Source organism: Xyrauchen texanus, chromosome 9, assembly GCF_025860055.1.
Source record: "Xyrauchen texanus isolate HMW12.3.18 chromosome 9, RBS_HiC_50CHRs, whole genome shotgun sequence".
Taxonomy (NCBI): Eukaryota; Metazoa; Chordata; class Actinopteri; order Cypriniformes; family Catostomidae; genus Xyrauchen; species Xyrauchen texanus.
Window position 1 is genome coordinate 29,288,291 of NC_068284.1, and position 23,593 is coordinate 29,311,883.

Consider the following 23,593-nt stretch of genomic DNA (forward strand, 5'->3'; position numbering starts at 1 on the left):
GAATATGAAAAAAGAGACTGACAATTTGATTGTAATCTTAGAGTTTATTTACAAGAACACATTTAACATTTCAAAAAACTTTGAAAAACCAAAAGATAGACCTTTTTATTGTTAGAGTCTGGACCCTTGTACAAAAGCTTTGAAATAACTTTGTAGGAAAACATAACGGACAAAGTTTATGCCAGTATTAACCAGTGATGCTTTTTCTTGTACAGTTTAATTTACTTCCTTATTACAGGGCTCTCTGGAATACTGAAATCTGATTGGACAAATGCAGCATTCTGCTTTGAAATATTCTGTGTATAAGGACTGCTAAAAATGGATAGTTGTCCCGGACAACCAATTACCAAGCTGTGGATGTTTTTATGTCTCTATAGTATATCACTTTGTGGTCTCTCTTCTCACATAATATAATTGCAACAGATCAATATGTCCATAGCAGTTTACTAGGTGGGACAATGAACAGGGTTTATTTTGTATTCATGAATAATGAATGAGTTGGCAGAATGATGACTCCACATTATCCCTTACATACACACTAGTATTGGGGAACCATAAAACTAGTCTATTCAGATAAGTCAGGGTCAATCAATGCTTTGATATCTTTACTTTCTGAATAAATAGCATCTGGGTGACTATACATTGGATTTTCAAATGTAGGCCAAGACAGTCTTTTTGAACGTTTGAGGTAAATGTAAGCCAGAACTCCCAATACGCTGAACACTGCAATGCCCAAGAACACAGCCAAACCAGTATAGGCCTTATTAGGTTCAGGAACTGTAAAAAAATAAATAAAAAAAACACTCAGAGAAATCAGAGAAAACTAATAATTAATTGAGGCTCTCTAATGTGTAACTATGATAATACATGAATCACACTACATTTTAATATTAAAAATGAAGACAAACATTATTATTTATCTGCATGTTTGAGCATAATATGTTGTATTTTCAGGTAAAAATGTTACTCCAAGCAGATTCGAAGCAATATTTCATGTAAAAATTTTAATCAGAAGATACAGAAGGGAATTAAGTCATAACATTACCTTTATTTGGGGCCTGAACTGTAGGATTTTCCACTGCAGGAGAAACAGACACATGTCAGACCAATTTTAAGTGTAATCAATAGAGAATCTCAATTGATAATGTTTTTGTGTTATATACCCTTTTTTCCCCTAAAGCATTTGTATTAAATATAAATAAATTTTTCAGATGGTCCTCATCTTGTGAAAACCTTAATAGGGCAAGTTTCATAAAATCAATTTCTTACATATTTAAAAAGATTTGGAACTTTTCCACCACTGTGTCCCAGGAAAAAGAAAAGACATTTATTTAGCACATGTTGAGCTTTTGTGACTAGTCAAAGACAATCATTTGTGAAAACAATTATATGCCTGCATTTAAAATGCATTGTAGACTATTTAAAGGCTTTCCAGCAAAACTCATAAAGTAAAGCAATTCAAGAAACAGCAAAAATGGAAAAGGTAACAAAAATTGTCCAACCATTGTTTTGGCCCACTAATATTGTGAATAATAAATTGCATAAAACTGCAACATAAACTAGTGTTATTACTTCAAAATATACATTAATATTATAATTGCCTTACTGTATGCCAGAGTGTTTTTACTTGTTTCCCCACAAACTATTACAAAAATATGATTTTGTATTTTTTGTGATTAGAATTTACAAAAAATACATCTCTTCATTTACAAAAGGTTTGAACTGAAATCCACATAGATAACCACTAGAAAAAATAAGCATGTAAGCATTTGGACAATTGACTCAAATTACAACTAGCCGTGGTCTACCATGTATTACAAAATGTAAAAATCTTTTTTTAAAAAAGCTATTCTGAAATCTGTTCCCACAATAATTACCTTTGGCTGTTTTGCAGATAAACGGTAAATATGAGTAATCACAATGCCTTTTCCTCCATTGTTTTGTTTTGGTAAAGATAAATGCGCAGCTGGGATTTCCTGAGGATTCTTGAAAATATTCTTCATTAGAATTCTCCATAGATGTGGACAAATCATCCCAGTTAGTGTAATCTACTGCATTGTTGTCTGTCCATAACCAGTGTCCTGAATTGTTCAAACAGAGCAGTGAGTAAATCTATAAGTAACACTGCTAGACTCATGAGGTCATTCGTTATTAATTTAAAGACTCTGTGACTAGAAACGTGTAAAAAAAAAACAGACTCCTGTAGTGTGGGAGTTGCTATTTGTACCTTTGTGGTTCTGCAAAAGTCCTATCCAAAAGTCTTTGGTTCTTTTCAGCAAGAAGAGATTGCTCTCTAAAAACTTTTCCTCTGCTGCATCCATAATGCTAACAAGAGATGCTCCTGATGAGGAGGAAAAAGAATGTGCAAACCTTTATACTTTTTGCAAATATCAAATGTTTGACCAAAAACTATAAGAACCACCGTTTAAATCTATGTATATTTAAATCCTTACCACTGATCATGCAGATTCTAGAGGCTCTGCTCCATGGCTGGTCGTCTGTCACAAAAGCATAGCAACTGTCTCTGAAAGGTATCCACCTCAGTGAATTGTCATCTGTTGGTTCAGGGCACTGACCTGGGTACTGTGCTGGAGGGGTCGGGGCAATCTCTATAGAAAATGTCACATGGAAAAAGTTTGCTTAGCATGGTAGCTAAGGGCAGTTACTTACTATTATATCAGGGCTTGATATTAACTTTTTTGCTCACCGGCCACTGTGGCTAGTGATATTTCAAAGTCACTAGTCCCTCAGCATTTTCACAAGCCAAAATCCCCCACCCCACAAAAAGTGATAAAGGGAACTGGAGACTGTCACTGCATGCATTTGTTTGGACAATTTATTTGAACAAGAATGATATGAGTTCAGCAGGACAAAAGCCTATTAAAGTTATCTTTAGAATGTCTGAAGGCAAACATGACCAGTTAGAACAGGAGTAGGATAGAACAGGAGGAAATCTTTGTATTTGAAAAACCTTGTAATCGATTTTGATGCATTTCACACTGTTGTCTCTTTATCCCGTCTGTGCCATTTATAAGGGCTGTCTAGCAGTTGAAGAGGTTTGAATTCCTCCATATAGAGCTTTTTCCTTGAACGTTCTCTTTATGATTCAAATGGGTCATGTAAGTTCTGTTTCTTTCCTCCTGACTACCAGAGATGATGCTATAGTAATGGATAATCGCAGTGCCAGCCAGATTGGTGAAAACACATAGTGACGTAAACCGAGATGAGGGAAATATAAGCTACTGCAGCTCGGCACCCCCACCTCTTTTGCTTTCTCATCTTCATATTAGGTCATTTATATGATTATTTTCATCGTCAAGCATCAGTGCAGCTTTTCTCAGAGCAGTAAACATTCGTCCTCCCAAGCTGTGATGTTATGGTTTTGCAATGGATTGGATTATTTTTTCTTCTTCACAGCCGGGTCGGTAGTTTTCATTTGCTTTTATTTTTTCCCTCATACGAAGTTCATAATTATACATCGGTATCACTGTGCCTCAAGGTTCTATCTGGGGTGTGTCATCATAGCTATTGGGCTAGTTATTTTTTTATTTCTGGTGATCTTATTGTTTTATTGGGATTTGCATATCGCCGTTTATGTGCTGTCAAGCCAAAGAAAATATTTACTGCTAGAGGCAGCCATTTGGCAGGGCACCTGTTGTCAAAGAAGGTTGCTGACCTTTCTTCAGATATGGCGGAAATTGAAGTCTCCTGCAGGCCCTTCAGCCAGCAGACTTAGTTGCTGCTGCTGCTATGGGTTCCACCGTGGACGCTCGTTCACGGTGGAACGTGAGTAAATGGTAGCAGGTGTCCACGATAGCAGGTGGCTCTGGTGAAGGCTCACATCATTCTTCAGCGACTGTTCCACCTCCAGTGGATGAAACATTGGAGGTGCTTCAGATGGCAGTGGCCTTGGGCCTGATGAGCGCCCTGTGCATCCTGTTCACTCTGGTGAGAATTTTCAAGTGCCCTTAAAGGACAAAAGACGGCCAAGACTGCATGCATTTGGGCTTCTATGGCTGAAGTGGATTCCATTGGAGTGCCAGAGGTTGAATAGCCGGTCGCCATGCTGGTAGTGTTACCAGATGCAGCATTTTGAGGGAATGTCTGATGCCCTAGTACCCAGTGTACAGATTAATTTCTTAAAAAGAATAGAAGTCCATTGACTATATCACTTGTCCTGAGAACACAATCTGCCAACTGATTCTTGCTGCCTCTAGCTCTTTGGAATCTGTGGAAGTGGATTCCTCTGTTTAACAGTTCTTACAGATGGCTTTGCTGGCCATGGGACAAGTGACACAAGGCTCTCTCACAGCAATGCTTCTGACAGCTCAAGCCAGATTGCCAGAGGACTGTAAGAAAACCCTGAAGGACCTACCCATTTTCCCCAGGAATCTTTTTGGTCTAGATATCTCTAAGGTGTTGGAAAGGTGTATGAAGTTGTCTGCAACCACCCAGCAGCTCACATTGGTGCAGCATGCTCCAAACTTCAGAATCCAACAGCACTTGCTCAACATCATAATGCATCTACACAGCCACACTTCTGTCATATTCCCCCCAACTGACCTCAGACCAAGCATATATCGTGGCTCTGATGATGCCCACATGCGTCATCCCCAAAGTAGTCCCACCCCCGGCCGTACCCCAGGGTGACCATGTCAGTACCCCCCGTACCCCAGGGTGACCATGTCAGTACCCCCCCCCACACACACACAACCTTGAAATGCTGAACTTTCAAGGCCTTACATGTTTGGGCTGGTGATAGGACATTTTCAGCACGTCATCTGAGTTATTGGGAAGGCACAGTGTCGGACCCTTGGGTCTTGGCGACACTATGGTGTTGGAGTCTCTTTGTTTACCTCTTTTGAGACATTAGAGGATGCAGACCTTCTTAAGTGGAAGTCCTTGAAAGCAGCTTTTCTTCTGGCTGTTGCTTCTGCAAAAAGAGTTAGTGAGCTTCATGCATTGTCCATCAGTCAGTCCTGCATGAGGTGGAAGCCAGAGGACACTGGTGTCAACCTCTGGCCCATCCCAACTTTCATTCCTAAGGTGCTCCTTCAACAGTTTATTAATCAGTCCATTGGGTGGTGTTCTTTCCAACCACCAGTTCTTGAATCCAGTATTGAGAGACGTTTTCTGTTCTTGTGTCCTGTGTGAGCTTTGAGGTGTTATATAGAGGCTACTGTAAAATTAAGGCGATCTGATAAGTTTTACAGTATATTTTTTATGGTGGTGTTAAAGAGGGTTCCCCTCTATCCAAACACAGGCTATCATGGTGGATTGTTGAGGATATTGCCATGTTTCCTCTTCTTGGGCTGCCTTCAGGGGTGTTTCCCTTTCTGCCATCTGTGCTGCAGCCACCTGGTCCTCTCCTTGGACCTTTATGAGATTTTACAACATCTTACACAACATCAATGCTGCCTCATACCATGATGTGAGCTCTGCTGTGCTCCAGCGATAACCCATGGGTTTGTTTTATTCCCTGTGACTTTGTTGGAATTGATCATCCACTGCTATAGCACCATCTCTGGCAGTCAGGAGGAATGAAACAGAATGGTGATCACGGGTGTATCCGTGTTTCTGTGAATTCGGATGACCAGCAGAGTTTGCTATCACTTGGAAGACATGAGAAAGACATTCTAAGGCAGGGTGCAGTGGCTTATTTTACACTCAGCTTGGCTTACATCGATATGTGACTTCATTGGTAATGGTTTTTGACCTATATTGCTGCCGCTGCAATTATCCACTACTATAGCACCATTTCTGGCAGTCATTCGAATTCACAGAACCAAGGTTAAATCCGTAACCAGCATTTTGGGGTCTCTGTCGGCTGCTGCAATATCGAGTAAAGCCTGACTGATGCTTTGACTGTCCCAGAGCTCTGGCGATCTTATGTCTAGTGTACACTGATGTGCGCTGCAGCAGTTCATGCGACAGAATGCTTCATTCAGCCCCAACCGATACACATTTGTTTACTGCTTATTAAGAGCTGAACGTGAGACCAGGTGGCTGCAGCACAGACGTGAGATTAATACAATAAAATTTGCTTTGGCTGTGGCCACCCACTAAAGTGGCTAGTAAGAGTGACAAAGTTACCCGTAACTGCCAATTTCTACGAGAAGGATATAGCTGCAGGCATTGCAACAAAAGTTGAATGATATAGCTGCAGGCATTGCTCCAAAAGGGGCAGGAACTCCAAACCACCATTAAAGATATAAGGAGCCCCTTACCTTACACTTTCCCTAACCTTAACCATGAGTGGAAGTGATGGCCCCTTTTGGAGTTAGCGCAACCCCTTTTGGAGGAACTATGCCCCTTCTGGAGTAACCTTCCCCAATTTGGAGGTCTCCGGCAATCGTGTCTAGAAGGTAACCCCCAGTTACCTAAAGTCTCACGAGAACAGCATTGAATTTTCACACACTGTGTATTTGTGTTTATTTAGAGTCCTACAGAAGCTCTTTACCTACCCCTAAACCTAACCCTAACCTTAAGCCTACCACTAAATCGAACCCTAAACCTAACCTTATTAACAGTGAATGAGACTCTCATGAGGCTTAGGCTGCTGGGGGGTTACCTTCTAACCAGAGCTGTCTCCAGCCTGCAGCTATACTTACCAGCCAAGAAGGAGCAGGAGCTACAAACCACCAATAAAGATATAGGGAGCTCCTTACCTAACACTTTCCCTAACCTTAACCGTGAGTGGAAGTGATGCCCCCTTTTGGAGTTGATGCAACCACCTTTTAGAGAAACTTCACCCTCTTCTGAAGGTAATCTGCCCTCTTTTGGAGATTCAGCCCACATTTGGAGGTCTCTGGCCTGCAGCTATAACTTCTTGATTTCTAACCGCAAGTATTGGTATTAATGTCAAGCCTTGCATATGATGCCGATGATGCAAGACCTACTGTCCATTCCTTGTGGATTATATTGTGGTGTTCCTCAAGAAAAATTTACCAATGCAGATGGGAATTAAGAGATAGATCACCCAAAAAGAAAAAATCCCATCATTATTTTCTCATGTTGTTCCAAACTGTATGACTTTATTTCTTCTGTGAAACACAAGAGAAGTTCTAACAATGTCGACACTGCTCTTTTTTAATGACTGAGGCTGTCAGTCCTTAGCATTATGTCTATCATTTCCTTTGTGTTCCATGGAAGAAATAAAAGTAATTTGGGTTTGAAAAAACATTATGTTTATTAAATGACATATTTTAAGATAAATAAAGTTTCTGTACAAATCCAAATTTCAGAAAGCTGTAAATGCAGTGTACTTGCAAAAAAAAAAAAAAAAAACCTCTTTCACAATTTTTTGGAGATGCAACTGAGAATTGTTTTGCAATTAAATAAACATTTCTTTTGACAATTGCATACAGTAAAATACAACACCATATGCAATGTCCTGTTTTATGTATAATATATTTATTATGTTCTGTGCTATTTTGGTATACAACTCAATAGTATACCTGTTGAGTGCTCACAGACACTAAAAAAGGTTTGATTGCAGAGAGCTGTTTTCCATTCTCCATTTACATCCATGTATCCACAAGGACCATTGTGCCGTGGTTCACCAGGTGCCCATTTCTCCATGTTTATGGGCCAATTATTCACCCATAAAAAGAATCCATTTGTCTGTTAATGATTGTGAATATAGAATTAATAAATTGTGTAAATACAAATATATCACACATACAGGAGTGTATACTTTACATCTGAAAGCTTAGATAAGCAATATTACGTCCTTATGTTTCTTTTTTGTTGTTTTTTTTTAGCATTTCAGCCTTCTGTTTTAATGTCAGAATGATGAGTGCTTAAAGGAATAGTTAGTAGTGGCTAATTTATGATATTTCAATTGGGGCTTTTTTATCCATTTTAGAGCTTGACAGCCCCAGTGCCCATTCATTTTCATTGCATGAAAAAAGGAAGCCTGTACATTCTGCTAAACATCTCTTTTTGTGTTTTATTGAAGAAAGAAAATCATACAGGTTTGGAATAAAATTAGGGCGAACTATTTTTGGGTGAACTATTCCTTTAAAAACAAACACTATGATTTTCCATTTCTCACTCTTGTACCTGCTTGCTGTTAAGGCCGATCCACATGGGCTGCTTGGCTCTGAAGACCTGTAGCTCGCTGTAAGCTTGTATTACCGAGTCCTGAATGCTGACCAGATGAGCCCCTCTGCCTCACAGCGACGATTTGCTTCACTCCACGTTAGATTCTCTTGAATCACTTTAAGAGATGAATTTCCGAGCTTGACAAAGCTTTTGGGAACTTCAATTGGCACTGGGATGATACCGTGATCTGTAAATTTAAGAAATAAGTAAATGGAAGAAAAATGGGGTGATGGTAAAGACTTAAAGCAATGCCTAAAATATTTATCTAAACTCACCAAGATCACGACTGCAGATAAAACCCTGAGTCGAATTACAATCAGTTGCCACCCACTTGCCAAATTCAGACCTTAAACCTCTTCCAATAACAACACATTCCTGTTTGAAAGAGAAGAGCACCCACTTTTCAGCATTACTATTTAAATGTAATATTCAGGTACAATATCAGAATATCAAATTACCTGATTATCTGTATAGTGATAATTTGTCCAGAGGTATCCATGCCACTGTAAGAGTAATAATAGATATTTTATATTCAGGCTGTATGCATTTCCATGTAAAAACATCAACTTAACAAAAATGTGTTAGGCTACATTTTTTTTATTTACTTAGCGACAAAATAAACCACTCATAAATGCCAAAAATATGTCAGTACATGATAGTCTTGAGGTTCCCCTTTGGCCCACGCTGTGTATGTGACACTGCTCCCATCAGTCCACTTGTACCTTCCATTTGCCAAATTACTGAATCCAATCCAAAAGTCTGTGGTTCTATCAATAATCAATGTTGTAAAAAGGCTGTAACAGACAGAAGAAATATAATGATTCTGTTCATAAAGTGTATAATAATGATCAAAGGGTATCGCTAAACAACAATCAAACCTATATGTATAATTTCTACTTTTTTGTATTACATTGTATTAGTTTTAGCAATGCTAAATTATAATTTTATTGAATGCATTTATTGTTTGCAACAAATCCAAGAGGAAATGAGTGAACTGTGAGCACATTTGTTGCATTGTGAAGAAAAAGCAGAGGACTAAATAAACGTATTACCACTTGATACACAGGGATGTTTTTTTGTTTACATAAATACATAACGCACATTACATGGAATGAATAATAATAGAATGTCACATTAGGTTAATTTGGAGTCATACTTTTGAGCAATGCTGCAATATTTTGAAGTGTTAACAATCACTGCTCTAACCTTGTTGTTGTCTAGTTGTAATGGATGCCAGATCTCCACCAAGTTCTCTGCAGTATTCTCTTGCTTCTGACCATGTTTTCTTTTCCTCATTCATGTTGTAACACTAGATTTGAGAGAATATTAGACAATATATGTTAATTTAATGTTATTTCTTCTAACATTAATTGATAATTGACTGTCAAGATATTTCACAAACATTGCATTGCTGTCAGTGTTTATCTACCAATATCTATAATACAGAGCAAAAACACTTTTTATGATATATAAATATATATTTTTACTCTTTTTACTTTTATGAAAATCTATATTCTCAATGAAATGAATAATCTGATTTTGCTATAACACATTTTTGCTTTATTTTAATTTACGTAAGTGACTAAAAGTTTTAAGCACATGTAAAAAAAAAAACATGTGTTAGCTTAAATTGAATACTGTAATAAGTTATAATATTTACCTTTACTCCAATTTGTTTCCACTCAGGAGCACAGCCTCCTTTTGGCTCTTCTGTTGGGGCCACTGTAGCATTGACTGGAGGAGACTGACTTCTTTTACAAACAAACTCAAAATCATCACCACAGTTGACAGTTTCCCAGAGTCCTGGAAAAAAACAAATTCTAACTGATTAGCTTGTGTGTTTTTCATTTAAAAAAACGGGTCATGACAAAGGTATTTGATCATACACAAGCTACATTTTTTGCACCAAATGTATCAATGAACAACAGAAAATTCCACTAATTATCTCTGAAGTCTTCATAAATCTTCAGAGATTGTACAGTACCTTGTGATCCAGTCATCTTCACACATCTCTCCTCACTGTTTTTGAGCGCAGGCTGATTTGCTTCCCAAGCCTGAAACACTACCGGGGACCCATCCATCCATCTTTGTAAAGTATTCATTTAATTAATCATCTGCTGTTATTGGAAGTGTACATAATACAGTTTTATTTAAAAAAAATGTAACTTACATGAACGATCCATCCAGTTCAACTATCAAGCCAATGATAACATCACTACGGGTATTTTTAGCCTGCAAAACAGAACAATACATCACATTGAGATACTGTTTTGAACATGTCAGTAAGTTAAGCATGAACCATTTGTAATATAAAACTTATTTAAAATAACACATATTGATCCAGAATTAGTGCACCACAAAGTTGTTGCTTAAAAGTTCACATTGGTCACTCAGGTGTCATACCTGATGCCAGATGAACACCGCTCTTCTTCATCATTAATAACTGCAAGATCGCCATGTCCTTTCTTACAGAATCTCCGTGCCTCATGTGCAGACATGGATGAGTACTGACCTACATAATACTGATTGTCTTTGAATTCAATCCAGCCATCCTCTGTTATATTATAATCTGAAATAAAATGGAAGATTCCAAATTAAATTTTCGCTTTTACTAATCAATTATACAAAGAAAGGTAAAGAAAGATTGTTTCTAGTGTTTAGTGTTGAGTAAAAGACTTACGTGATTCTGTTATATTCAGTTCTTTTGGGGTCTTTCCTAAATAGAGTGAATTCAAAATGACAAATCTGCTTTTATTTGCAATCTAGTAATGACAGAATTTGTCTTTTTCCATATTATTTATGAGTTTGCCACCTTCCCAAATAAGGTTAAATACTTATTTTTCAGTACCTTTTGGGATCTGACAGTACCAGTCCTTTTTGTCATTACAGTTCACATCATTCCAATTTCCATCCCGGTCCCACCATGAAATTTTCATTTCAACACAATGTTCAATGTTGTTTAAATTGTTTGGTTCATCATTGGCCCAGTTTTGATAAGATGACTAAAAGAGAGTAGATTTAAAAAATCAAGATGACATAAAAATGACCAACTAGATTTTTGAATTTTCAGAAGAAAATGTGAGTGGAGCTTGCCCGTACGTACAAAATTCGATGCAGCAATGTTTACTGTGGGTGGATGCCAGGGCATTGCTACTATGTGCATGCTAATGTGTTCTGATTGGTTTTTAGCACCTTGCTACAGTATATAATTGATAGGATGATGTGAATGTGGAAAATTCCTTGAAAGAAAAAGCCTCATTCATCCCTCTTGGAAATAAACTTTTAAGATTAAAAAAAAAACTTTGTGTATTTCTAACATTACATATATATACATGATTCCCACCTCTTATACTGGGTTTTATATGTTCAATACCTCTTAAAATGTACATGTTTTATTATTTCCAAGTGAGATGAATGAGGATTTGTATTTGAAATAATTTTTTTTGTACTGTTAATTCTTTGAATACTGATATTTGTTTTTGCTATATTTGTTAGAAACTATGTTTGTATCTGTGACTATTTCAGTATTAATACCTATAATTGAACAACACTTTTGAAATAAACTTAATTGGAGCACCATTTGATATCAGGATTGTCTGATTGGTTGTCTGGTTGATTGACTGATTGAGTTTATGAATGGTCCTCATTAACCTATAAAAGATATTTAGGGATGATTATTGTCAGGGCCCAAACTGATTGGATGTCTAGGTGTGCTTTCTTATTGGTAATTTGTCAGAGGCCGTATTCACAAAATATCTTAAGGGTAAAAGTAGCTCCTAACTTGGCGATTTAGGAGAACCTCTCTAAGTGTCAGTATTAATTTTAGGACTCCTAAATTTTAAAGAGTTTTTCACAAAGCATTTTAGTGCTAAACCCAGCTTCTAAATCTGTGAAAAGTAGAAGAGGACTCTTAAGTCACCAAGACCAAATCACAAACAATCCTAAAATGGCTGTTGCCGACAATCCGCCTCGAAACGTAAACATTTTAGAAACATTTCACGATAATGAGCTTTTAAAAAGGTATCGCCTTAATCGCAAGAGTATTAGGAGTGTAGTAGAGCTAGTTAGGGATGCAATCACTTTACCAACAAATAGAAACAACCCAATAACACCGGAGATCAAGGTTCCCTTAATTATGTCCTTTTTTTCATATACAAGTTGGGCAAGAAGCAACAGCTGTTCTTGCATCCAGACCTCCCTTCGAGCCGCTAGAATCAATTGAACTCAAGGCCCTCTCTCTGAAGACTGCCCTGTTGATTGCGCCGCCTCCATCAAGAGGGTCAGGGACCTGCAAGCGTTCTCTGTCAGCGACGCTTGCCTGGGCTGGCCGGGTGAATCGCTTGCATATAGCCCTTTCCCTCGGTTGAGGTAAAACTGTGCGTCTTTTTTCCCAGGAGATTCCACTCAACTCGAATCCCTGGTCGATTCCTCCCTAGCCCTCATGGGTCCGCAGTTCAGTGGAGGAACTTGCCGACCCAAACCACTGTGGGTACTCTAATCTACCCTGTACTGGAATAGGTGCTCCACAGGGTGAGGACTCCTACGCGGACTCCCCTGTGTGTATTTTCCATGATACGGTCCCCTTACGAGTGGACCCGCAGTTCCGGCTGTCCTCCGGTCGCGTGTTGTAGCAACTCCCCTGCTGAGGCTGGATCCACCACGCGCCACTTCCACGTGTCGCCTAAAAACACATGTGATGTATTCACCACCTTACCTCCCCAGCTGGGTAGGGGTGGTCTCCGCAGGGTCTTTTCCCCTGAAAGAATAGGAAATTGGGTAAGACCCCTTCCCTCAGTGCGTGTAAGGGCCCGGCTGTCTATTGCTCTATGCAAGAAACATAGAGAGAAAAGAGGCCCAGCCAGGCTTGGCCCGTACCCAGGTTGGCAAGCGTCGCCTTGTTCCCCTGTCAGGGTAACCAAAAGAATTCCGCCGACTTTGGTGGGGCATTGGGGAAGGGTACGTGCAGTCTGATACAGCTGGTCATCTGGCACGTAAAAACACCTTCCCGCTCCTGTGTCAGACCACGTACACGGCTCAGCGCATGGCGTAATTTAAATTGGACCCCTAGTGTTGCTTCTCCGACACAACGTGGAGAGAGCGACAGAAGGGGAATGTCTAGGTTACGAATGTAACCTCCGTTCCCCGATGGAGGGAACGAGACGTTGTGTCCTTCCCAGCCATGTCGCTGAGCCGAGCCGCTGTAGTGGCCAGACCATTTCCGGCTTCTCAGAAAAATCCTGAATCAACTCTAGTATTTGCCTCGCCTTTGTACCCGTATGTCCGGGGGCGGGGTATGCAAATAATAGCTGCCAACTTCTCATTGGCCTTTTTTCATAGATCAGAGGTATATTCAGTGCTCAAGAGAGACCCCTAGTGTCGCTTCTCTGACACAATGTCTTGTTCCCTCCATCGGGGAACGGAGGTTACATTCGTAACCTAGACGGTTTTATTAAAGGTGCACTCGGTGATTCCTGAGAAAAAATGTGGCTATTCAAACTCAACTGCCAAAACAAACACACCCCTCACTTCAGTGCTATTTTGGAAGCTCTGCCCCCCAAAACTTCTCGAGTCTCTCCACCGCTGAAAAGCCTCGCCGATGTTGATGAAGTTCCTAGCCCTCGACTTATCATAATCCTTCTTTTTTTGTTTATATTCATCTGAACTTTTTCTCTTTGTCTGTTTCTCAGCCATTTGTCCTCCTTGGATTTTAGAATGTTTAGACCAAGTTTCATAGAAACCAGGAAGGCCTTCATAGACATACAGCCTGTAAGTTAACAGTTATTTCTAAAAACATTGCACTCTACATATACAATGCTCTGATTTTGCAGTTAATGACTCCAAAAGCTTAAAGCACCCATACATTTCTTAGTATTCACTTAAAGGACAATTCTGCAAGAAATTAGAATTCATTATTTTATGCTCCCTCTTGTCATTCCAAACCTGTAAGACTTTTGTTCAATTTTGGAACATAAATGAAGACATTTGAAGAATGTTCTCAGCTGTTCATGTCCATATAATGACAGACAATGATGATTTGTATTTTCAAGCTTAAAAAGGACATAAAGGCATCATAAAAGTTCTCGGCTCAGGTCAAATATCAGAAGTGTTCTGAAGTGATCCTATCACTTTATATGATGATTAGATTGATAATTGATGACTATACACACTCAAATCACTCAAGATCAGATAAATGGGCAGGGTTGCATCAGGAATGGCATTCGGTGTAAAACGTGCCAAATAAAAGATGTGGATCATCCGCTGTGGTGATCAAATCACTACACCGATCAGCAAACACACATAACACATACAAAATGACATCACAAAACTCTGCTAGCATCAAACCTCATTGATACTCAGTGACGTCATGATGTCATAATATTAGGTTTGATTTAATGGCAGTGTTGTAGTTTTTGTATATGCAAGTTAGAATGAGTGTCATGATTTGAGAGTAAAAATGACTTGTAAAAATTTAAGTTCATCACATAAAATTTTTGTATTGCTTCCGAACACTTCTGATATACGATTTGAGCCACATGGTGTAATTGTCATTTTTGGAGCTTGAAAGTTTTGGTTTGGTTGCTTTTGATGACATGGACAAAAACAGCTGAGCTCAAATATCTTCATTTATGTTCTGAAGATGACAAAGTCATGCAGATTTGGAATAACGTGAGGGTGAGTTATATGATGACAATTGTATTTTTGGGTGGACTATGCCTTTAAATTATTATTTGCTCTCAATTTTTTTATAATTTATCAATTCAAGCCCTAATTTCAAACATTGGTTCTTGTCTCTCCTGAGACCAAATGTCATGACATAAGAACCAGTGAGGATTTTATTGATGTAGCCACCATGTTGGAATACTGGCTGTGCAGCATACAAATTAATTGCGAGTCACATTAACTACTTCAATGAAACTAGTGCTTTAAGCATAGTGACCAAACATTGAAGAGTTGTATTTGTGGCAGCGAGGGCGTGGTCAAGCGCCGTCTAGGGGAGAAAGCGGTAAGGGCGCTTGCACCTGAGCTAAATTATGTCTAACACCTGTCTCTAATTTCAGTAAGCACGGGGAGAGCGGCATAAGAAACAGCCACAGAACTTCCAGAGGGAGAGAGAGAGTCTGACACAAAGAAGCCTACTGTGTTCTTTATATGAAAAGATTATATGTCTGTAGAAGTGCTAAATTAAACATCACCTGTGATTTTGAAGCCCTGTTCCCTGTGTCCTCCTTCGAGAGTTGTATTACACTGGTGCCGAAACCCGGGAAAAATTATTATCCAAGGAGGGAAGGACAAAGGGAAGGAATTTAAACCCAGCAGTGCAGTCATTTTTAACCAATAGATGGGTTAAACAAATTAACCCAAAATGCTGGGTCAAACATTTAACCCACCCAACTGAATCAAAACAACCCAGCGCTGGGTTGCCAAAATAACCCAAATTCGGTTGTTTTTAACCAAGCAATTTTTAGAGTGTTGCTTCAACGGAAATATCTAAAAAAAAATTACGCCTTTGCTCGTAAATATGTTCAAACGCAAGAAATGTTAATTCCCAAGTTGAAGTACCTCAGTAGATGGGTGAAGAGTATATAATATGTATTATTATATTAATATATAATTCAAATAAATTATTAAATTTAGACTAAATGTACACCTGTAAAATCTATTTTCTTTTCTCTTTACAGCATAACTCTCCTAAAATGTATCTCATACATTCCCTTCTAAAGAGACTTTTTAACAAGAGCGAATAGAGTGAGAAGGTAACAAGAGTGGCGTGCTATCATAGTAACCATGTTACGTTTCGTTTCCGTTTGTCCTACAAAGGCCGTCTCGTTTAAAGGATACTTGTTTAAAGGAGGACACTCGGTATACTGCAGCCTTCAAAGGACGCGTCCAACCTAGCACACAGCCTTCTAAACGAGACACAACCATTGTTATAATCAGTATAAAATGCATTTTTTAGCCTATTGCACAGTTCCGTATTGCTCTCTGCTGCTCTGTTACTGGGATGGTGGGTTTAATGTACATTGTGGATATAATGTACTGTATATAATTTATGACAAATAGGTAAATAAATTCAACAGGATGACTTGTTTTCATTAATTGTATTTTTTATACATTTATACTGCATTTAAAAGTTTTGGGAGTTTAATACGAGGTGCAATGATATATAGTGAATTTTATTTTTACATATGTGCTGGGTGTATATCAAGTTTTTTTACAATTAATTTCTCATGTTATGGAGACGTGATGATTCTTATTTATGATAACAAGACGGGAGCTAGTGAAGAAACCACACCAGCGATGCATTTGAGCATATACACTCAAAAGAGACTGCAACCTGAGTAGCCGACTCAGTTGGGAAATAATGATAAATAGTTTCTGTGTACATTATACTCGTTGGAAAACAGACCATACAGAAGAGGTAAGAAATGTTATTCGAGGTAAATGTATAGGCTACTAAAGTAATAGCCACAAAGCCGTAGCGGAAGTAGATTTACCCTTCAGTGATGATGTTTTTTTCAAAGTTTTCCGGAGCTATCTGATTTATACCCTGAGATATATAATGTCAAATCAGAAAAATAAGAAAAGAAACTTTTTGACTCAATATTTATTTTATGATTTTTCAGCAGTTTCTTAGACTGAGTCTAATAATTTTTCAAAATCTATATCATTAGAAATTTAGAAACGTTTTCTTTCAAATGATAGGCCTTTAATTTTGGGTGTGCCGGAAATCTTTAAAAACACTTAAAAGGTTAGTGAGGAATGAGCAATACTACTTTATAGTAATTGAGCAATAAATTGCATGTAATGAGCCTTTTTTCTGGTAAAACAAAAACAAGTTCTTTCTGAATGGTTGATTCCAATGTACTCACCGAAGAACCATCACTCCACACATAACCCACAGAGGGATCTTGGAGACTGTAACCAATCCATGCAGGAAACACGCTACAAGAAAAAACAAAAATGTTCTTTCTTTTTTTTTCAGACATTGACTTAATTTATGAAAGGTTTTGTGGAGCCCATTATACATTGTGTTACATTGACTGAATTTGTCTATTAGCTTGGTGTTTATTATTTATTGTAATGCAAAAGGAATTATAATCGTTACCCTCTTTGTTTCCAAGGAATATCAACCTCATTATGGATGCTCAGGAGATCACCCCCAAGCTCTCGGCAGAAGTCAAGAGCTTCCTTCCAAGTTTTCATTTGGGAGGAGGGCACATTATATAACTTCAAAAAGAGAAAGAATTTTGTTAGAAAACAAGATGTGTCATATTATACATTTTCTTATATTGTAATTTATAAATATGTATATATGTATATAAAAATACATATTGTTTATATGACTAATTTCCGCATGTAAAATAACTGATGATCTTCATAATACAATGTACTTGCCAAATAAACACTATGCTTAATGTGATTTACTCAAGTCAGACCTGTTTCTGAATCAACATACTTGTTGGTCTTGGAACAACATGCCTCTCAACCAATTACTTTAGTGTTAGGGCTGAGATTAAGGGCTTTAACAACATGCTTATATAAATCTATCATTTATCTCAGATTGTAAGGTTTGACTATAGTTAGGGTCATGGTCAGGGTTATGGTTAGTCTATGATTGACTGGAATGTTGTTCCAGGGCCAGCTAAATATGTTGATCTAGTAATCTTGTCCTTCCTGGCTAAATTAAGATGTTTCAAATGCTTATATTATCTTTGTGGTCATTATTGTCATTTACCTTAGTACAAAAGTTTCTGGATAATAGTGGTGTCCATTCTTCAGCACAACCAAGGGCAGGTGTGGTTGGTGGGGCTTGAGTTGTAAAGATTCCCTCGGCTGTCTGCTTGCAGATGTATTTGTTCTTAATTGAGCAGCTGAGCACATCCCAAAGTCCAGCAAGAATTCCAGTCGTCATGGCAACACAGCCTTGTTTTCTTCCTGTTTTTTTTTAAGACAAAAACACTTGCTACAATATGTTGTGAGACAAAACATTGTCATTTAATTTAAATTAATTTAGTCCTCTCTGGCATTATACCTGGCATCCCAGCATTGAAATGAGTGTATGGAACTTGCTTTGTGTTGGTCCATTCAAAGGTGTGCTGATCCTTTTGATTTGATAGGCCAATCCAGAAATACTTCTCTGGTCTTGCTCCAACTAGACTAACCAGGAATGCATTTTCTATTCTAAAGGGGGAAAACTCACATTAAGTATCAAATGGCTCAAGAACCGCTGTCTTAATCCTATGCAAAGTTTGTCTTTTGTAAGTTAAACATTTATAATAAAACCTATTCATGATTTTATATTAACATATTTACACAGTTATAGTGGCAGTGTCTTATTGTAGGCATTTTATTTTAAGGTTTTAGCCAATGTACTAAGATGCCATCAGTGTTGTAAGTGCTCTGACCTGGATGCAATATCAACCAGTTGTGACCCAGCTTTTTCACAAATCTGTTTGGCTTCTTCAAAGGTTTTTGTCTCAGATCCTGCCATGTAGCAGTAGTACCCATACCTGGACCAACCCTATTGGGGTAAACAATCAAATAAAGTCTATATATTTGTCCACTTAGAACTTCTAACTCCTTTCAGAACCTGAATGTACACCTGGCTTCTTTAAACATGAGCAAAGACACAATCCTGCAATTGTAGATAATATCCATCCTAAAATGTTTCTTTACAAACACTTACAGATTTGCAGCCTGGGCTTGTGATATCTGTGTCATTATTAGAGGCTTTAGAGTTGGCCTTCTTCTTACAGATGAAGCCATTCTTGTGCTGACAGATTTCATCTGCCCACTTTCCCTCCTAAAAGATAAACAGTAATTATGCAAATGAACTTATTAGCAACCAATAATTCTAGAATGTTAGATGACATCTTAAAATGTACTAAAACATTCTGATACCTATGAAAATCAAAAGATTTTACAATGTACAATTTGAGGTTCCTCAGATGCCACACTGGCAAAACTATCTGGAAAACCTCTAGACACCCATTCAGTCCTCTGGGAAACTTACTCTTAGTTCATGTAAGAACTCTAAAGACTGTTAATAGTTCTTTCAGTAACCACATTACAAGTGAAGAACTTTTGATTCACTAGAAATATATACTGAAGTTCCTGGAGTTCATGTATAGGATATTTGAGACTGCTTTAAAGTTTGTCTAGAGGTTCTCCATGGAACACCAATGGTTCCTGAAAATGCTAAATTTTTCACAGTGATGCATTATTGTTTAGTAAAGGATTTTGTAATTGACTTTTTGCTTTTGAAGTTCTTTAGAAGAACATAATTTTACCTCTCCTCTCATTAACACACAGTCCTCCGCATGGAAAGCACTGTGACTTGGCTCCCACAACTCCCATGAGACAAACGGGACACTGGACTGGTCACTCCACTCAAAAAGCATTTGAATTTTGAGGTCATTAAAACCAATCCACAGCTCATCTGTCTTCACTGTGAATAGTGGTGGAGGTGAGTGATTACCAAAACTGTGACAAACTTTCATAAATTTACATCTCAATTTATCGAAGGAAACTCACAGTATCCAAGTTGTGTGATGACAAAGCTTTGCTCTTCTATGCTTTGAATACTCAGCAGGTCTCCTCCTTTTTGCTGACAGGCATTTCGCGCCTCCAACCATGTCAGTTTATTGCGATGAAGCAGGTAACAGTGGCCTGAATATGGAATCCATGGGCTTGGGCAAAATCCAGTGTGCACCACTATGCAAAAATATACAAAAATCACATTCCTTGCAACCAAACACCAACATGCATCAGAAATTAATGGAATAATAAAAAAATAATAATAAATTCCACACCTGGTGGGACAGTGGGAACAGAGTGGCCTCTTTGGCAGATGTATCCAAGCTTTTCTAAACAAAGTGTATTTGTCCATTCTGAACCATAAACGGTTCCCAGGGCACCACAGCTACAGTCTGGTTGAGTGATTGGGAACCCTTTAAAAATTAAAGCAATGATCGTCTAAGTCAATTAATTTTTTCAATTAGTTAATGAATCATGATTTAGTTTTTCTGTTTAATTTAACATATTTAGTGCAACAAGCCAATCACTTATAGGATGTGATTAAGGCAAGTGAAGTTCCCTCCATTCATGCATCTCCATTGAAGCATTTTACAGATGCTCAAGTGACTTACATTGCATTTAAATGCAATGCCTGTTTGTTTATTATTGGTGCCATTCTCTACAAGTTGACTGAATCCATTGACCGAAAGACAGTCTTACCGCTGAGCCATTTTAGATAACGTAAAGGCTGTCCATTGCTCCAGTGCCATCCACTGGACACATCTAATTTGTTCAGTCCTGTCCATAGTAGCCCTTGTGTCCCCTGACTTATTCCTAGACAAAGAAAATGTTATGAGTGTAAAAGTTTTTCATTCAGATATTCTGGTTTTCATTAGTTACATGATTTGCATAGGGCTGCTCACGGTGTGTTTATATCATCTCAAATGGCATGTGTAAAGTATTTTTTGTGGAAATACTTACTTACTAATAGTAATTGTTAATGTCATAATGATGAATAGCTCATACCATGCAGAAGGTCTTTCTGATGAGACCGTACCTGATATAAAGGTGTGCTCATGAGGTTCAGAGACACTCAGTAGCTCTGCACCTTGTTGCTGACAGCTCTTTCTGGCTTGGTGCCAAGTCAGAGCAGACTTAGCATTCAGCTGGTAATAGGTGTTTGTCAGAGGATTTTTGGCCCACAACTTATCTATGAAAACATAACAACTAGTGAGTATGTGTGAGCAAACATTGTTAGAACAGATACATTATTATACTCTATAATAACTGACAAATGATAATTGTGGTCTCTAATTAATTTACTTTTTATTGTACAAATAACACTTGAAACAGATTTAAAATGGAGAGGAAGAAAACCTACTGTCACGTGTTGGGCAATAGCCCCAAAGTTGATTAACACTGTAGTCAGACTCAATGGAACACCACAGACGTTATGACTGGGCACCATCTTTGGTACAATCTGCATACCATTTACTCTCATAAAGAAAAGGAAAATGACAAGGACGCTCAAATGCATTTCCATCGATAGTGTACAATTCTGTTAAAAAATAAATAATAAAATTCAATTATGAGTGCATCTGATCAGTATTTTAAACCATATTTTATAATTCACCTGATAATTGCCTAAAGTGATAATTAGTTTAAGTATGTAAACTTTGAAATAAAAATATAAAAGATAATTTAAACTAAATAATAAATAACTTAAATAGCTAAATTTAATCGAAAGATTAAACAATTCACATAATTAAAGTACACATTCAGTTACATGGGTTGATTGAACAAGGCTGGTAAGATGAAATTGAATTTTAGACCACATAGATAATGTTACCGTAAGTTTGGGAAATCACTGGTTAAGCTTTAATGTATCACAAAATGAGTCCTCATTCACTGATAGGCCCACTAATATGTCCTCATTCACTGATTTACTTGAGTGTTTTTAGCTAAGCACCACAACTGAGAAAAATGTAAATATTTGCACAAAAACAAATGTGAAACTGGATAACTAAACAGAAGCAATCTATCGCTACCCCATAAAATCACTCCTATTGTGTTCCTTTAACAGGTGGGTTTTGAGACAGAATACTATATATGCACCGATATTATTGTAGACATTTGGTTTTACTTTTGTTTTTCACTTTAAAAGCAGCATCCTATATTGAAAAGAACCAGGCATTTCTAAAAGATGAATCAAGCTTGTTTAATTAAAACTTATTAAATTAGTTTAGTTGGATTTAGATTTAGTTAAATATACAGTATTTACATAGCACTGTTTTTTGTTTTTTTACTTTCAGTAAGTGAACACAACCATAATACGTTAGCTGCATATGTCTAGCCATATCGGATTCATTTTTATTAATCAAAATCCCTTTCAGTAAACATAGTATGATTGAATCTTCTTAACACAGTTGCAAGGACAACCTACATAGCATTTTAAAATAGCATATATATATATATATATATATATATATATATATATATATATATATAAAATGAGTCTCTCTCTCTCTCATTTAGTATATATTTTTTCTCTACAAAGTGGTTTGCTTCATAGATTAACCCTTCATGTGTGTTGGACCATTCAAAGAATATAAGTACATTCTACATAAAACATTAATTACATCATAACAAAACAAACATATATATTGTCCCTATATGTCAATGTTACAATAAGTCTAGACATTAATCAACATACCTTCATAAGGTCGAGAGCAAATGCTGTCCTGTGTTCCATGAATTGTCCATTTGCTCTTTATTCCAGTGTCTTTAGAGATCAGCGGCACACTGTTTTCATTTACAGATAAGTACAGAGACTCATTCTTCAGGCCAAGCAATGTATTATTAGCACACACCCACTTCTGCAGAACATTGTCATCTTCACACATTAACCATTGGAGTTTTTTACCAACTGTCTTACTTCCTACTCCAAGGCATTTCTTTGTGAAAATGTTCAAAATGCGATCCTTTGAAGTCCAGCGAAACTGTTGCTGCTGACTGAGTGGGTCGCAATAGACAAGACGTTCCAAGAAGTTTCCCATGCATTTGTTATTATGCACACTATATATTAAAAAGTTTCTTTCTGCACAAAAATAGGAGATGAGGCAGTGTTAAGCCATTTGCTCTCAGTTTATCATAACTTAAAAAGTATGCTTATAAGTAGAAAGTTGTAGGAAATGCAAACTTTACATGGAGGGGCTTTTTATATGCAGGTGAAATATTGTTTTTAAATATAAAATTAGCTAATGTAGAAATTGATATGATATTTTCTCAATAAATAGTATTGAATATCTAACCACAATAACAAAAAAATATGATAATTACCCCATTTATGATCATTTTAATTCCTTTTTCAATTTAAGAACAAAAGGACAGAAACCTGCATACCTGACTGTGCAAAGCAGCTTGATAAATCGAACACAAAAAAAAGAACTACTGTTAATACTGTATTCATCTTGATGATGCAAAATATTCTGTGCTGCTCATGGGTTCAATCCAGTGACAGACTCTGCCTTTAACTGATCTTCTGCATGCTCTTAAAATGGGTTTGAGTGTACCAATCAGCATAATATCCTGTCACATGCCTTTTCCTTTGAAACTGTTGAAACAATGTAACCACAAGGCTTCCCTGAAATGACGGAAGAATTGCCACAATTATTGAAAAATTGTCAAAGTCAGCTTTATTCTGTGGACTTCGATGGAAGTGTTTGTCATGGTGCTTTGAAACATTTCGTCTGCATGTTGCAAAATCAGTAAATAGTGTCTGTACTATAATGACACAAACAGCTATTCCAGATTCTAAATTTTATATACTCCAAATTGATCATTTTATATGGAGTAATTACAGAGTGAGCAGTGATTATTTTAGTACTATACAAATAATTCAACAGATAACATCCAGACAGTCACAAATATAATCATTGTCACCTCCTGAATCATGTACCATATACACATT

General features: G+C 37.4%; 1 pseudogene; it reads right to left on the reverse strand.

The window, feature by feature from the left end:
• Positions 1-35: 35 nt before the first annotated feature.
• LOC127648679 (macrophage mannose receptor 1-like) lies at positions 36-23,142 on the reverse strand (annotated as a pseudogene).
• Between the last annotated feature and the right edge of the window lie 451 nt (positions 23,143-23,593).